Below are 2530 nucleotides of genomic sequence, written 5' to 3' on the forward strand. Positions count from 1 at the left end.
AGATTTATAAATTAAGGCAATTCAGCAAAGCACATAGAAAAGTCCCTGTTTTTCTGCAAAGCCTTAAAGCATTCACTTAAATCCAGGTGTCCAACTTCATGGCTCTGATTCAGTAGAACACTTGAGCAAAGTCTTCACGCTAATCTCTGTGGTTTAGTACTCATAAAATCCATCTTACTGTGTGTCTACGTCAGTCTACAGCTAGAATATATAAACCATCAAAACTTCTCAAAGAATACTCCATTATCTTGACACTAATGTCAAGAGAAACCTCCTTTATTTTCCTGTGTTCAGAAGTACACTCACTTGATCAATCACAACAGGGCAGCGCGCTTATGAAAAGCATGCAGTGTGAAACTGCAGAAGTTAACCATTTGATATATAGATATTAAAACACATTTGCTGTGTCTGTGGCTCATCTATAATAATTTCAGTGCGGACAAAGTTAACTTTGAGAATCTTGACTCAGTCCACTAATACAACAGATTGCTCATCTGCAAGGTTTGGCTGGGTTCATGCAGGTAATTTGGAGCTGAGTTAGCCTTATGGCTAGCTACTGATGTGGCCAAAAAGCATCTACCTTTTTTGTAGCTGTAAATAGAAATTTTGCCTTTTTCACACCATTACCCTGCTCTTCTCATTGACATGGTAGCATCTGACTTTCTTATAACACGCAGATAACCTTCATCCTACATTTTTACAGTCTACAAGACTAACCAAATATGGAGCAGAGCACAGCAGTGTTTGCAGAGACAGCGTCATAAAGACAGCAACAGGTAAGTCACAGCAATGCGCCATTCTGTAGGCATCTGCAGACAGACAGACACAGTGACATTCGAAGGCAAATCTGGAATTGCTCCCACAGTCCATCGTACTTTCACTGTGGGAACCAACTTCATACAGAAGTACAAGTCGGAAAGAAAACAGTGATATTTTCTGATCACCCCTGTGGTGTTTTCAACACTGCACGCATAATCCTCACACTGTAAAATATAGTTTGAATTTTTGGTCAGGCTTCACAGACAGCGCTTTCAAAGCTGAACGGGCCATATATCTATCTGCCTGTCCATATGAAGCATGGTGTTTTTCTTGTCTGTGTTATTTCTTTGCCCTAAGAAAGGCTCTGGCAGGCCCATTATTTCCAGTAGTTTGCATTGCTGCACTTCTGCCCCAGCCTGAGACGTGGGATTTGCTGTGAGTGGTTGACTGTCAGCCCCACGGCTGACATCTCAGCCTTCTCTGTAGCAAAATGAAGCTGGAGGATTAGTGCAAATACAGAGAGGATCTCTGCTCTGGAGAGCAATTACAGATGAGACCTCTGTTACAGATCATCAATAGGAGCGTGTGGGAAGGGATAAGAGCAAGAGGTGAGCATGCAGCTCTTGAAGCAAGCAGCATGGCAGTTGGAGTGATTCAAAACTTCTTACTGCCTCAGACAAGATGGGACTGTTGAAAATTGCTTGTTAGGACACGTTTCCTGTCAGTCCCATCAAACATTGCTTTCTATTTGGAAAAACTATGTCCCTAGGCCTGTTTTGTTTCTTTTCTTTTAACAACATCTTTTTTGCCCAGGTTGTTTTGACATTTCAGCCTGTTCCTGATGAATCACCAGCCAAGAGAGTTCTATTAAGGAGGTTTTCCAATTTCCTCTTTCTCAGACAATTCCCCCTCGCACATGCCCTTCTAGCACAACCCTGCAGTTCTCAGTCAGAGTTCTCTTGTCCTCCTGCCCTGCCACGACTGGCTGAGGCTCAGGCACATTTATTCCATGTAATTCTGGAGAGGCAAGATCAACCAAGAGACCAAAGGAGGATGTGTGCAGCACTCACATATGCATGCTGGCACTAGTTCTTGTTTTGGTGAGCGTGCTGTTCTCCCACCAAAGCCAGTGGATGCAATGCAGGATATAATGTAAGGTACTCAACACAGCAATGCTTTGCCTTGAAACTCCTTCTCACAGTTACTTTCCAAGTGCCAGTTATCACTTTCATCCTTTTCTTGCACATTTATCTCACTCTCCAGAGCTCTGAGCCCACCCTCCACTGCCAAGCCCCCATTCAAATTGTGCATCCTTGCCAGCTGGTTGCTCAATGATCTTATGCCCCTCTACCCGTCAAGTTGATCCTCCAGTTCTGTCTCTTTACAGAACCACAGGATGGTTTGTACCTTAGGGACCTTAAAGCCCACCCAGTTCCAACCCCATTGTCACAGGCAGGGTTGCCAGCTGCTAGATCAGGCTGCTACACCTGCCTGGAATGCAGACATTTGGGGCATTTAGAGCCCCTCTGGGCAGGCTGTGCCAGCACCTCACCAGGCTGTGAGTAAGGAATTTCCTAACATCTCATCTAAATCTTCCCTCTCGCAGTTCAAAACTGCCCATACTACTATCAGACCACACAAAAAGTCGGTCTCTTCCCTTTTTTTTCACTGTGTCCCCAACGATCCTCGGGGTTCCGTCCCTCTCGCCACCTCTCACACGGCGCTGCTCCCTCACGGCGCGGCCCCCAGCCCCACGACAGTCAGGGCGCAC

The sequence above is a fragment of the Meleagris gallopavo genome, chromosome Z (assembly GCF_000146605.3).
Source record: "Meleagris gallopavo isolate NT-WF06-2002-E0010 breed Aviagen turkey brand Nicholas breeding stock chromosome Z, Turkey_5.1, whole genome shotgun sequence".
Lineage (NCBI taxonomy): Eukaryota > Metazoa > Chordata > Aves > Galliformes > Phasianidae > Meleagris > Meleagris gallopavo.